Source organism: Triturus cristatus, chromosome 12, assembly GCF_964204655.1.
Source record: "Triturus cristatus chromosome 12, aTriCri1.1, whole genome shotgun sequence".
NCBI classification, from domain to species: Eukaryota; Metazoa; Chordata; class Amphibia; order Caudata; family Salamandridae; genus Triturus; species Triturus cristatus.
Window position 1 is genome coordinate 660,623,694 of NC_140595.1, and position 13,659 is coordinate 660,637,352.

At 43.4% G+C, this 13,659-nt stretch overlaps 8 non-coding genes across 8 annotated transcripts; 5 read left to right on the forward strand and 3 right to left on the reverse strand.

Annotated features, from left to right (window-relative positions):
• Positions 1-383: 383 nt before the first annotated feature.
• On the forward strand, positions 384-455 carry TRNAT-UGU (transfer RNA threonine (anticodon UGU)). Its single transcript has one exon. It is a non-coding gene; the product is annotated as a tRNA-Thr (tRNA).
• Positions 456-4,339: 3,884 nt separating this feature from the next.
• On the forward strand, positions 4,340-4,421 carry TRNAS-GCU (transfer RNA serine (anticodon GCU)). The gene has a single exon. It is a non-coding gene; the product is annotated as a tRNA-Ser (tRNA).
• Positions 4,422-6,242: 1,821 nt separating this feature from the next.
• TRNAI-UAU (transfer RNA isoleucine (anticodon UAU)) lies at positions 6,243-6,337 on the reverse strand. Its single transcript has 2 exons — positions 6,300-6,337; positions 6,243-6,278 (listed from the first exon to the last, which is right to left on the reverse strand). It is a non-coding gene; the product is annotated as a tRNA-Ile (tRNA).
• A 1,083-nt stretch (positions 6,338-7,420) lies between these two features.
• TRNAT-UGU (transfer RNA threonine (anticodon UGU)) lies at positions 7,421-7,492 on the forward strand. The gene has a single exon. It is a non-coding gene; the product is annotated as a tRNA-Thr (tRNA).
• Positions 7,493-9,159: 1,667 nt separating this feature from the next.
• On the forward strand, positions 9,160-9,241 carry TRNAS-GCU (transfer RNA serine (anticodon GCU)). The gene has a single exon. It is a non-coding gene; the product is annotated as a tRNA-Ser (tRNA).
• A 1,821-nt stretch (positions 9,242-11,062) lies between these two features.
• Positions 11,063-11,157, reverse strand: TRNAI-UAU (transfer RNA isoleucine (anticodon UAU)). The gene is made up of 2 exons: positions 11,120-11,157; positions 11,063-11,098 (listed from the first exon to the last, which is right to left on the reverse strand). It is a non-coding gene; the product is annotated as a tRNA-Ile (tRNA).
• Positions 11,158-12,240: 1,083 nt separating this feature from the next.
• On the forward strand, positions 12,241-12,312 carry TRNAT-UGU (transfer RNA threonine (anticodon UGU)). Its single transcript has one exon. It is a non-coding gene; the product is annotated as a tRNA-Thr (tRNA).
• A 1,174-nt stretch (positions 12,313-13,486) lies between these two features.
• Positions 13,487-13,581, reverse strand: TRNAI-UAU (transfer RNA isoleucine (anticodon UAU)). The gene is made up of 2 exons: positions 13,544-13,581; positions 13,487-13,522 (listed from the first exon to the last, which is right to left on the reverse strand). It is a non-coding gene; the product is annotated as a tRNA-Ile (tRNA).
• Positions 13,582-13,659: the final 78 nt, after the last annotated feature.

The following is a 13,659-nucleotide window of genomic DNA, read 5'->3' on the forward strand; positions in this document are numbered from 1 at the left end:
TTATTAACCAGTTTGGATAAATAGATTGATAAGAAAGCAGCTCTTACTCCTAAAGTTTAGGCCGTCTCAAATGAATGACTGTTAACATATGTCTGCCCCACAGAGACAGATCACTTCTAATAAGTGGGTTCTCTATATGTCACTGATTGCAGACATACTAACTAGAGCTATCGGTATGGTCTTGAATGCGAAAACTCTTATTTTCTCATATGAAAATGTAGTTTTTCATACTTCCAAAAAAAGTGCCTTAAGCATGGTCTTGAATGTGTGCGCGCACGTGGACATTCATATGCAACTACGTTTCCATACAGAGTCTCAAAATCATAGATATATTCATACCTCAGTAAGAATACATGTTGCAATTTACATCCTGCGTGCAGACTGGCCTTGTAGCTCAGTGGCAGAGCACTGGTCTTGTAAACCAGGGGTCATGAGTTCAAGCCTCATCAGGGCCTTTTTACATGAGTCTTTCTGTATGTTGTTTTCAAGTCATTCTTCCCTGGAGTCACACCTTGCTTTAGGATTGCTTATTGCCAAGCTTCCCTTTCCTGCTTTCATATTATCAAGAAAATATCATGAAGATCATTGAATTATAAATTATTGCCTCACCCCTTCCGATCGCCTGACGAACGCCTGACAAACGCCATTCTCACCCTGCCGGGCAAAGCCAAATAAGCCATGCATATTTACAGTTCCTTTGCAAGGCAGAGCGAGGACTAGGACCTCTGTTCCGACTGAATCTGCATCCACAGAAAGGATGTTATAAGGCCCTACAAATTTCACCAAGGAGATGTGAAAGTCTTCCCCCATAAAATACTTTTTTTCCCAGATACCCCGGCTCTTAGGCAAATGAGGTTACTCCTCAAAACCCCACCCCCACTCACCATAAATATCCTTCTCTCCTGCTGTCCATTCAAATGATACAAGGTATCTTGTACATAGAGAGAAAGGGAGAATAGGCAGACTTGCTTCAAAGATTTGGTGACTTTGGATGGGTGGGTTGAATGAAGAAGTGAACCTGGTTTCTGGGAAAGGAGTATCGAGATGAAGATGAGGAAAAGTGAACATGGACCACATTCATAGGTTAGAGAAATACATTTAATAGGTTGAATGGTTTTGAAAAGTGAACTTCGAGCAGTAATTGTTGTTTTTTAAACTGCAAAGAAATTAAAAATGAATGTGGGATTGGAGGCACACTCTGAGCAGAAAAGCACCATAAGCTGCTATGGTGCAACTCAAGATGGTGAATAGAACCTTTAATATGATGATGCTCGAGGAGCCAAGATGGCGACCGGAGCAGACGCTTGAGCGCCCGGCTCCGTCGGCCCTTGGCCTCGGACTATTATCCTGATGCCCATCCTCGCCGATTCTCGAGGTGCAACGTGTGCGAAGACGCGCTGACCGCGCCGCCGCTTTCCCGGAGTCTCTGCCCGCCCGGATGCCGGAGTTCTGGGTGCTTTTGTCCTCTGCACTGGACCCCGGTGCCATTGTGGCCTTTGCCGGCCCCCTGGAAGCTCCGCAGTTACCGGTCCCGCTAGTGCAAACCTGAGCCCCGCGGTCCCGATCTCACCCCGCACCACGGATCGTCGCTGGTTGAGCCCGGGGAGGGACGGCCGGACACCTTCTGCACCCTGCGCCTGACGGACTGGAGCTGTGGGGTGGGCCCCGGTGCGGCGGGTCTCCTGCCCCGCTCTGAGGACCGCGCTGTGGGAGGCTGCTGACCCCCTTCTTCTATTGCCTAGCCGGCGGCAAAGAAAACCCGCGGGAGAGGAGGCGACTGTCGGCCTTCCCTGTTGCGGCGCAGACCTGAGGGGTATTGACTCCGTGCCACGACCCCCCCCCTGGCCATTACACCGTACAGCGGTAAAACATGGCGTTGATTGCCTGCTCGCGGCTGGGGGGTGATGCTCCGGTCTCGCCCGCTGCCCATTTCGCCCTCCCTCTTCCGGACACCAGCTCCACAGTGCCGTCCCGGATTGCTGCCGATGTGGGGGCCCAGCTTCCGCTGACATGCGGCTCCGTTCTGGCTGTCCTGCGGGACTTTCGACTACACATGTGTGCTGGCCTGCAGGCGCTGAGTGAGCGGTTTGACTCCATACTGTCGGCTGCGGGTCGTGAGCGCTCTGTTTGTCATCACCAAGGCGTGGGTCTACCAGTGCTTTTGTCCTCTTGCGGGGACGCAACGGCGGTGTATGATTGTGCTACACTGGTGCCTGCATCCGGCGTTCCCGGCACCCAGGATCAACCGCTCTCCAGCTCAACTGCGGATACTTTGTTCCCCTGGTCATGGCTGCCTGCTTCATTGTTGCCTGCCTCACCGCATCCGCAAGAATATCCTGCTGAGCGATACCTAACAGCCTCGAGGAATCGTCCGCGGTGGCCTACTGCTTCTTTTCTGTGGAACTCCTGTACTCTACTTGCCAGGTCTGGATTTTATGTGGTGCAAAGAGGGACCTCAATAGACGGTCGGCGGCCATTTCGTGATCCTACTTCACCATCTTCTCACAAGCGGCCATCTTGTCTTTGTCTGCTCGGGGTGCGGGGCCTTCATGTAGGGGCTGGTTTAATCCCAAGCCCGCGATCGGGCCAGGGCTAGAATGACTTATATCGCCATGGTTCATGGACGGGCTGGACTGGGACTGGAACTGTATGTATGTGTTGTGCGCACTCGTCGCGATTTGTCTTCCCTCGCTTAAATTGTTGTGACGCGTTATTTTCGCACGCAGTTTTTTTTTGGCGTAGTGGGTTCTTAGGAGTGTGGAGGCCATAGCTGGCTGATGGTTTGGGGCGCTCTGGTGTTCCGTGGGCTCCTCCCCACCTTCTTTTCTGTCTTCTTATTTTCTTTACTCTATTCCTACTTTCTCTCTTGTCTATATTTCGGGTTCATTGGGCGACAGGCACTATGCCGGGGGGGGGCAGGCCGTAGCCTCCGCATTGGTGTAGGGTGGGGGGGTAATACTCTGTTCTTAATTAGTTCTATGGGCCTTTTTCTTTTATGTCTCTGCGCTATACCTGCTTCGATTCGGGGTCCGGGTGTGGGGTGGATTGAGTGGGGGCGGCTCTGGAGGGGTGCGTAATTGCTCATGTGACTATCCTGTTATATCACTGCACCGCCTCACTGCTTGAGATTTTACTTCCATTGTTGTTTTAATAATGCTGCTGCTCTCCCGTATGGTGAAGCTATCTGGCGGACTCAAATCTCTTTTGTTCTTATCCTTTACTGACTTTTTTTCCCTGATAAAATTACCTTAAAAACTTAAAATTAACCTTCACTTCTCCTTCCCCTGGTGTCAAGGATCTCTCCAATATATTACTCATAACTCGTTGTTAATCTTGACCGTTGAAGCACAGGGGATGTAATGTTGGTATCAGTGCTTAACTGTATCGTGGCCGGCCTGACGGTTGTAGGCCCGTATTTGTTCTGTTAAGATGCACGAATAAAGGTTTTTAAAAAAAAATAAATAAAAAAAAAAAAAATATGATGATGCTCTTCTTTTGCTAGTTTTTTCGAGTCACCTTTTATTGTAAGTAGCTGATACAGCATTTTTTGCAGCTCTTCAGTTTATGGTTATCATGTGAGAACACTGTTTTCATCATATTTATTATTCTACAAATGTATTTTTAAATGCACTGATGTGGTGTTTGCATGAAATGCAAGATGGCACATCATGGAATGTTTAAACTGAGCATCGCGGAGGATATGTGATATTTGGCACCCAGAGGAGTAGGACACGTAGATCCTATAAGAAGTAAAGACTCTCTAGCAAGGGCCGTCCATACTCTGAGTTTAAACTTTACTTTTTGTGAAATGGTTTATGAAAAGCAACACGGCTGCTTCTGGTGAGGCTCGAACTCACAACCTCAGCATGGCTCAGTGCAAGTACTGCTGTATAAGTACCGCGCGCTAACCGATTGCGCCACTGGAGCTCTCTCTTTTCACATCTCCCCAGGTGAGCCATCTACAGCTGACCAAGTAGATGACAGACACTGCTCCATCATTCACTGTGCAAGATCGACTCACATGCTAGCATGTTATCATGACTATTAAAAATACAGTCCAAACGGAATAGATTCTATAATTGTCCTATAACATATGCTCTGTCTATTCAAAACCCCATAGAACTATATCTTGACAGTTCTGACAAAGTCTAGGGGAATCTTATGAATATTTGTAATTAGCACATAGTAAGAATTTCCCAAAAATGAAATGTAGGTCCCTGATTGGGGGAAGACGTGGAATGTGATATCTTGCCTCAGCTGTTTTTTTCTTTTTTAGGTACAGTATATTGACACTTCAGTACCTTTTGTGAAGCAAGGTTTCAGATGGGGCTGTAGGGCAGACGAGGTGGCCGAGTGGTTAAGGCGATGGACTGCTAATCCATTGTGCTCTGCACGCGTGGGTTCGAATCCCACCTTCGTCGGAAAGCAATCATAGTCTCTTTTGATGGCCAGCATTTCTTGTAGTATAATTACACTCTCTTTCAAGACAGAGCCAGGATCTGCTAGATGGGATCATCTGACTGTTCCATTTTAACAAATATGTCAAATAAAGTGAAGTATTTTGTGCGTAATAGAAATTAGATCTTTCATGGAGTTTCCAGAGGATTGCCTTTCACTCACTCCTGGCTTATTAACCACTTTGGATAAATAGATTGATAAGAAAGCAGCTCTTACTCCTAAAGTTTAGGCCGTCTCAAATGAATGACTGTTAACATATGTCTGCCCCACAGAGACAGATCACTTCTAATAAGTGGGTTCTCTATATGTCACTGATTGCAGACATACTAACTAGAGCTATCGGTATGGTCTTGAATGCGAAAACTCTTATTTTCTCATATGAAAATGTAGTTTTTCATACTTCCAAAAAAAGTGCCTTAAGCATGGTCTTCAATGTGTGTGCGCACGTGGACATTCATATGCAACTACGTTTCCATACAGAGTCTCAAAATCATAGATATATTCATACCTCAGTAAGAATACATGTTGCAATTTACATCCTGCGTGCAGACTGGCCTTGTAGCTCAGTGGCAGAGCACTGGTCTTGTAAACCAGGGGTCATGAGTTCAAGCCTCATCAGGCCCTTTTTACATGAGTCTTTCTGTATGTTGTTTTCAAGTCATTCTTCCCTGGAGTCACACCTTGCTTTAGGATTGCTTATTGCCAAGCTTCCCTTTCCTGCTTTCATATTATCAAGAAAATATCATGAAGATCATTGAATTATAAATTATTGCCTCACCCCTTCCGATCGCCTGACGAACACCTGACAAACGCCATTCTCACCCTGCCGGGCAAAGCCAAATAAGCCATGCATATTTACAGTTCCTTTGAAAGGCAGAGCGAGGACTAGGACCTCTGTTCCGACTGAATCTGCATCCACAGAAAGGATGTTATAAGGCCCTACAAATTTCACCAAGGAGATGTGAAAGTCTTCCCCCATAAAATACTTTTTTTCCCAGATACCCCGGCTCTTAGGCAAATGAGGTTACTCCTCAAAACCCCACCCCCACTCACCATAAATATCCTTCTCTCCTGCTGTCCATTCAAATGATACAAGGTATCTTGTACATAGAGAGAAAGGGAGAATAGGCAGACTTGCTTCAAAGATTTGGTGACCTTGGATGGGTGGGTTGAATGAAGAAGTGAACCTGGTTTCTGGGAAAGGAGTATCGAGATGAAGATGAGGAAAAGTGAACATGGACCACATTCATAGGTTAGAGAAATACATTTAATAGGTTGAATGGTTTTGAAAAGTGAACTTCGAGCAGTAATTGTTGTTTTTTAAACTGCAAAGAAATTAAAAATGAATGTGGGATTGGAGGCACACTCTGAGCAGAAAAGCACCATAAGCTGCTATGGTGCAACTCAAGATGGTGAATAGAACCTTTAATATGATGATGCTCTTCTTTTGCTAGTTTTTTCGAGTCACCTTTTATTGTAAGTAGCTGATACAGCATTTTTTGCAGCTCTTCAGTTTATGGTTATCATGTGAGAACACTGTTTTCATCATATTTATTATTCTACAAATGTATTTTTAAATGCACTGATGTGGTGTTTGCATGAAATGCAAGATGGCACATCATGGAATGTTTAAACTGAGCATCGCGGAGGATATGTGATATTTGGCACCCAGAGGAGTAGGACACGTAGATCCTATAAGAAGTAAAGACTCTCTAGCAAGGGCCGTCCATACTCTGAGTTTAAACTTTACTTTTTGTGAAATGGTTTATGAAAAACAACACGGCTGCTCCAAGTGAGGCTCGAACTCACAACCTCGGCATGGCTCAGTGCAAGTACTGCTGTATAAGTACCGCGCGCTAACCGATTGCGCCACTGGAGCTCTCTATTTTCACATCTCCCCAGGTGAGCCATCTACAGCTGACCAAGTAGATGACAGACACTGCTCCATCATTCACTGTGCAAGATCGACTCACATGCTAGCATGTTATCATGACTATTAAAAATACAGTCCAAACGGAATAGATTCTATAATTGTCCTATAACATATGCTCTGTCTATTCAAAACCCCATAGAATTATATCTTGACAGTTCTGACAAAGTCTAGGGGAATCTTATGAATATTTGTAATTAGCACATAGTAAGAATTTCCCAAAAATGAAATGTAGGTCCCTGATTGGGGGAAGACGTGGAATGTGAGATCTTGCCTCAGCTGTTTTTTTCTTTTTTAGGTACAGTATATTGACACTTCAGTACCTTTTGTGAAGCAAGGTTTCAGATGGGGCTGTAGGGCAGACGAGGTGGCCGAGTGGTTAAGGCGATGGATTGCTAATCCATTGTGCTCTGCACGCGTGGGTTCGAATCCTACCTTCGTCGGAAAGCCATCAGAGTCTCTTTTGATGGCCAGCATTTCTTGTAGTATAATTACACTCTCTTTCAAGACAGAGCCAGGATCTGCTAGATGGGATCATCTGACTGTTCCATTTTAACAAATATGTCAAATAAAGTGAAGTATTTTGTGCGTAATAGAAATTAGATCTTTCATGGAGTTTCCAGAGGATTGCCTTTCACTCACTCCTGGCTTATTAACCAGTTTGGATAAATAGATTGATAAGAAAGCAGCTCTTACTCCTAAAGTTTAGGCCGTCTCAAATGAATGACTGTTAACATATGTCTGCCCCACAGAGACAGATCACTTCTAATAAGTGGGTTCTCTATATGTCACTGATTGCAGACATACTAACTAGAGCTATCGGTATGGTCTTGAATGCGAAAACTCTTATTTTCTCATATGAAAATGTAGTTTTTCATACTTCCAAAAAAAGTGCCTTAAGCATGGTCTTCAATGTGTGCGCGCACGGGGACATTCATATGCAACTACGTTTCCATACAGAGTCTCAAAATCATAGATATATTCATACCTCAGTAAGAATACATGTTGCAATTTACATCCTGCGTGCAGACTGGCCTTGTAGCTCAGTGGCAGAGCACTGGTCTTGTAAACCAGGGGTCATGAGTTCAAGCCTCATCAGGGCCTTTTTACATGAGTCTTTCTGTATGTTGTTTTCAAGTCATTCTTCCCTGGAGTCACACCTAGCTTTAGGATTGCTTATTGCCAAGCTTCCCTTTCCTGCTTTCATATTATCAAGAAAATATCATGAAGATCATTGAATTATAAATTATTGCCTCACCCCTTCCGATCGCCTGACGAACGCCTGACAAACGCCATTCTCACCCTGCCGGGCAAAGCCAAATAAGCCATGCATATTTACAGTTCCTTTGAAAGGCAGAGCGAGGACTAGGACCTCTGTTCCGACTGAATCTGCATCCACAGAAAGGATGTTATAAGGCCCTACAAATTTCACCAAGGAGATGTGAAAGTCTTCCCCCATAAAATACTTTTTTTCCCAGATACCCCGGCTCTTAGGCAAATGAGGTTACTCCTCAAAACCCCACCCCCACTCACCATAAATATCCTTCTCTCCTGCTGTCCATTCAAATGATACAAGGTATCTTGTACATAGAGAGAAAGGGAGAATAGGCAGACTTGCTTCAAAGATTTGGTGACTTTGGATGGGTGGGTTGAATGAAGAAGTGAACCTGGTTTCTGGGAAAGGAGTATCGAGATGAAGATGAGGAAAAGTGAACATGGACCACATTCATAGGTTAGAGAAATACATTTAATAGGTTGAATGGTTTTGAAAAGTGAACTTCGAGCAGTAATTGTTGTTTTTTAAACTGCAAAGAATTTAAAAATGAATGTGGGATCGGAGGCACACTCTGAGCAGAAAAGCACCATAAGCTGCTATGGTGCAACTCAAGATGGTGAATAGAACCTTTAATATGATGATGCTCTTCTTTTGCTAGTTTTTTCGAGTCACCTTTTATTGTAAGTAGCTGATACAGCATTTTTTGCAGCTCTTCAGTTTATGGTTATCATGTGAGAACACTGTTTTCATCATATTTATTATTCTACAAATGTATTTTTAAATGCACTGATGTGGTGTTTGCATGAAATGCAAGATGGCACATCATGGAATGTTTAAACTGAGCATCGCGGAGGATATGTGATATTTGGCACCCAGAGGAGTAGGACACGTAGATCCTATAAGAAGTAAAGACTCTCTAGCAAGGGCCGTCCATACTCTGAGTTTAAACTTTACTTTTTGTGAAATGGTTTATGAAAAACAAAACGGCTGCTCCAGGTGAGGCTCGAACTCACAACCTCAGCATGGCTCAGTGCAAGTACTGCTGTATAAGTACCGCGTGCTAACCGATTGCGCCACTGGAGCTCTCTCTTTTCACATCTCCCCAGGTGAGCCATCTACAGCTGACCAAGTAGATGACAGACACTGCTCCATCATTCACTGTGCAAGATCGACTCACATGCTAGCATGTTATCATGACTATTAAAAATACAGTCCAAACGGAATAGATTCTATAATTGTCCTATAACATATGCTCTGTCTATTCAAAACCCCATAGAATTATATCTTGACAGTTCTGACAAAGTCTAGGGGAATCTTATGAATATTTGTAATTAGCACATAGTAAGAATTTCCCAAAAATGAAATGTAGGTCCCTGATTGGGGGAAGACGTGGAATGTGAGATCTTGCCTCAGCTGTTTTTTTCTTTTTTAGGTACAGTATATTGACACTTCAGTACCTTTTGTGAAGCAAGGTTTCAGATGGGGCTGTAGGGCAGACGAGGTGGCCGAGTGGTTAAGGCGATGGACTGCTAATCCATTGTGCTCTGCACGCGTGGGTTCGAATCCCACCTTCGTCGGAAAGCCATCAGAGTCTCTTTTGATGGCCAGCATTTCTTGTAGTATAATTACACTCTCTTTCAAGACAGAGCCAGGATCTGCTAGATGGGATCATCTGACTGTTCCATTTTAACAAATATGTCAAATAAAGTGAAGTATTTTGTGCGTAATAGAAATTAGATCTTTCATGGAGTTTCCAGAGGATTGCCTTTCACTCACTCCTGGCTTATTAACCAGTTTGGATAAATAGATTGATAAGAAAGCAGCTCTTACTCCTAAAGTTTAGGCCGTCTCAAATGAATGACTGTTAACATATGTCTGCCCCACAGAGACAGATCACTTCTAATAAGTGGGTTCTCTATATGTCACTGATTGCAGACATACTAACTAGAGCTATCGGTATGGTCTTGAATGCGAAAACTCTTATTTTCTCATATGAAAATGTAGTTTTTCATACTTCCCAAAAAAGTGCCTTAAGCATGGTCTTCAATGTGTGCGCGCACGTGGACATTCATATGCAACTACGTTTCCATACAGAGTCTCAAAATCATAGATATATTCATACCTCAGTAAGAATACATGTTGCAATTTACATCCTGCGTGCAGACTGGCCTTGTAGCTCAGTGGCAGAGCACTGGTCTTGTAAACCAGGGGTCATGAGTTCAAGCCTCATCACGGCCTTTTTACATGAGTCTTTCTGTATGTTGTTTTCAAGTCATTCTTCCCTGGAGTCACACCTTGCTTTAGGATTGCTTATTGCCAAGCTTCCCTTTCCTGCTTTCATATTATCAAGAAAATATCATGAAGATCATTGAATTATAAATTATTGCCTCACCCCTTCCGATCGCCTGACGAACGCCTGACAAACGCCATTCTCACCCTGCCGGGCAAAGCCAAATAAGCCATGCATATTTACAGTTCCTTTGAAAGGCAGAGCGAGGACTAGGACCTCTGTTCCGACTGAATCTGCATCCACAGAAAGGATGTTATAAGGCCCTACAAATTTCACCAAGGAGATGTGAAAGTCTTCCCCCATAAAATACTTTTTTTCCCAGATACCCCGGCTCTTAGGCAAATGAGGTTACTCCTCAAAACCCCACCCCCACTCACCATAAATATCCTTCTCTCCTGCTGTCCATTCAAATGATACAAGGTATCTTGTACATAGAGAGAAAGGGAGAATAGGCAGACTTGCTTCAAAGATTTGGTGACTTTGGATGGGTGGGTTGAATGAAGAAGTGAACCTGGTTTCTGGGAAAGGAGTATCGAGAGGAAGATGAGGAAAAGTGAACATGGACCACATTCATAGGTTAGAGAAATACATTTAATAGGTTGAATGGTTTTGAAAAGTGAACTTCGAGCAGTAATTGTTGTTTTTTAAACTGCAAAGAAATTAAAAATGAATGTGGGATTGGAGGCACACTCTGAGCAGAAAAGCACCATAAGCTGCTATGGTGCAACTCAAGATGGTGAATAGAACCTTTAATATGATGATGCTCTTCTTTTGCTAGTTTTTTCGAGTCACCTTTTATTGTAAGTAGCTGATACAGCATTTTTTGCAGCTCTTCAGTTTATGGTTATCATGTGAGAACACTGTTTTCATCATATTTATTATTCTACAAATGTATTTTTAAATGCACTGATGTGGTGTTTGCATGAAATGCAAGATGGCACATCATGGAATGTTTAAACTGAGCATCGCGGAGGATATGTGATATTTGGCACCCAGAGGAGTAGGACACGTAGATCCTATAAGAAGTAAAGACTCTCTAGCAAGGGCCGTCCATACTCTGAGTTTAAACTTTACTTTTTGTGAAATGGTTTATGAAAAACAACATGGCTGCTCCAGGTGAGGCTCGAACTCACAACCTCAGCATGGCTCAGTGCAAGTACTGCTGTATAAGTACCGCGCGCTAACCGATTGCGCCACTGGAGCTCTCTCTTTTCACATCTCCCCAGGTGAGCCATCTACAGCTGACCAAGTAGATGACAGGCACTGCTCCATCATTCACTGTGCAAGATCGACTCACATGCTAGCATGTTATCATGACTATTAAAAATACAGTCCAAACGGAATAGATTCTATAATTGTCCTATAACATATGCTCTGTCTATTCAAAACCCCATAGAATTATATCTTGACAGTTCTGACAAAGTCTAGGGGAATCTTATGAATATTTGTAATTAGCACATAGTAAGAATTTCCCAAAAATGAAATGTAGGTCCCTGATTGGGGGAAGACGTGGAATGTGAGATCTTGCCTCAGCTGTTTTTTTCTTTTTTAGGTACAGTATATTGACAGTTCAGTACCTTTTGTGAAGCAAGGTTTCAGATGGGGCTGTAGGGCAGACGAGGTGGCCGAGTGGTTAAGGCGATGGACTGCTAATCCTTTGTGCTCTGCACGCGTGGGTTCGAATCCCACCTTCGTCGGAAAGCCATCAGAGTCTCTTTTGATGGCCAGCATTTCTTGTAGTATAATTACACTCTCTTTCAAGACAGAGCCAGGATCCGCTAGATGGGATCATCTGACTGTTCCATTTTAACAAATATGTCAAATAAAGTGAAGTATTTTGTGCGTAATAGAAATTAGATCTTTCATGGAGTTTCCAGAGGATTGCCTTTCACTCACTCCTGGCTTATTAACCAGTTTGGATAAATAGATTGATAAGAAAGCAGCTCTTACTCCTAAAGTTTAGGCCGTCTCAAATGAATGACTGTTAACATATGTCTGCCCCACAGAGACAGATCACTTCTAATAAGTGGGTTCTCTATATGTCACTGATTGCAGACATACTAACTAGAGCTATCGGTATGGTCTTGAATGCGAAAACTCTTATTTTCTCATATGAAAATGTAGTTTTTCATACTTCCAAAAAAAGTGCCTTAAGCATGGTCTTCAATGTGTGTGCGCACGTGGACATTCATATGCAACTACGTTTCCATACAGAGTCTCAAAATCATAGATATATTCATACCTCAGTAAGAATACATGTTGCAATTTACATCCTGCGTGCAGACTGGCCTTGTAGCTCAGTGGCAGAGCACTGGTCTTGTAAACCAGGGGTCATGAGTTCAAGCCTCATCAGGGCCTTTTTACATGAGTCTTTCTGTATGTTGTTTTCAAGTCATTCTTCCCTGGAGTCACACCTTGCTTTAGGATTGCTTATTGCCAAGCTTCCCTTTCCTGCTTTCATATTATCAAGAAAATATCATGAAGATCATTGAATTATAAATTATTGCCTCACCCCTTCCGATCGCCTGACGAACGCCTGACAAACGCCATTCTCACCCTGGCGGGCAAGCCCTGCCGGGCAAAGCCAAATAAGCCATGCATATTTACAGTTCCTTTGAAAGGCAGAGCGAGGACTAGGACCTCTGTTCCGACTGAATCTGCATCCACAGAAAGGATGTTATAAGGCCCTACAAATTTCACCAAGGAGATGTGAAAGTCTTCCCCCATAACATACTTTTTTTCCCAGATACCCCGGCTCTTAGGCAAATGAGGTTACTCCTCAAAACCCCACCCCCACTCACCATAAATATCCTTCTCTCCTGCTGTCCATTCAAATGATACAAGGTATCTTGTACATAGAGAGAAAGGGAGAATAGGCAGACTTGCTTCAAAGATTTGGTGACTTTGGATGGGTGGGTTGAATGAAGAAGTGAACCTGGTTTCTGGGAAAGGAGTATCGAGATGAAGATGAGGAAAAGTGAACATGGACCACATTCATAGGTTAGAGAAATACATTTAATAGGTTGAATTGTTTTGAAAAGTGAACTTCGAGCAGTAATTGTTGTTTTTTAAACTGCAAAGAAATTAAAAATGAATGTGGGATTGGAGGCACACTCTGAGCAGAAAAGCACCATAAGCTGCTATGGTGCAACTCAAGATGGTGAATAGAACCTTTAATATGATGATGCTCTTCTTTTGCTAGTTTTTTCGAGTCACCTTTTATTGTAAGTAGCTGATACAGCATTTTTTGCAGCTCTTCAGTTTATGGTTATCATGTGAGAACACTGTTTTCATCATATTTATTATTCTACAAATGTATTTTTAAATGCACTGATGTGGTGTTTGCATGATATGCAAGATGGCACATCATGGAATGTTTAAACTGAGCATCGCGGAGGATATGTGATATTTGGCACCCAGAGGAGTAGGACACGTAGATCCTATAAGAAGTAAAGACTCTCTAGCAAGGGCCGTCCATACTCTGAGTTTAAACTTTACTTTTTGTGAAATGGTTTATGAAAAACAACACGGCTGCTCCAGGTGAGGCTCGAACTCACAACCTCGGCACGGCTCAGTGCAAGTACTGCTGTATAAGTACCGCGCGCTAACCGATTGCGCCACTGGAGCTCTCTCTTTTCACATCTCCCCAGGTGAGCCATCTACAGCTGACCAAGTAGATGACAGACACTGCTCCATCATTCACTG